Raw genomic sequence first — 786 nt, 5'->3', positions numbered from 1 at the left:
TGGGCAAGGATTTTTTTAAAAGTGTAATACTGCAAAAGCACAGGAAACTAAAGCAAAAACAGGCAAAAAGAATTATATCAAACTACAAAGCTTTTACACAGGTAAAGAAACAAGAGCGTGAAGAAAATAAATACAGAATGATATATAATATTTGCAAACTATGCATCTGACAATGGGGTTAATATACAGAATATTTAAGGAACTTACACAACTCAGTGATAAAAAAACAATTTAAAAATGGGCAAAAGTTTCTTAATAGATTTTTATCAAAAGAAAGCATACAAATGGCTCAACATCACTGATCATTGGGGAAACGCAAATCACAATGAGATACTACCTTACTACAGTTAGAATGGCTATTATAAACAGACAGAATGAAATAAGTGTTGGCAAGAATGTGGGAAAAAAGGGAGTCCTTTAAACACTGTTGGTGTTATTGCAAACTAGCAGAGCCATTAAAGAAAACAGTATGTAGGTTCCTCAAAAAATTAAAAATGGACCACTTATGGTGGTTCATGCCTATAATCTCAGCACTCTGGAAGGCCAAGGTGGGAGGATGGCTTTTGTCTAGGAGTTTGAGTCCAGCCTGGACAACATAGTACGGCCTCATTTCTACAAAAAAAATTTTGTCAGGCATGATGGTACACACACTTCTAGTCCCACCTACTTGGGAGTCTAAGGCAGAAGGATCATCTGAGCCTAGGAGCTCAAAACTAGGGTGAACTGTGATCACGCATTGCACTTCAGTCTGAGTGACAGAGTGAGACTGATTTTAAAAAACAATAA

The sequence above is a fragment of the Carlito syrichta genome, unplaced genomic scaffold, assembly GCF_000164805.1.
Source record: "Carlito syrichta isolate Samal-C Ts95f unplaced genomic scaffold, Tarsius_syrichta-2.0.1 Scaffold304043, whole genome shotgun sequence".
In the NCBI taxonomy this organism is placed as follows: Eukaryota; Metazoa; Chordata; class Mammalia; order Primates; family Tarsiidae; genus Carlito; species Carlito syrichta.
This window is presented reverse-complemented; position numbering follows the sequence as displayed.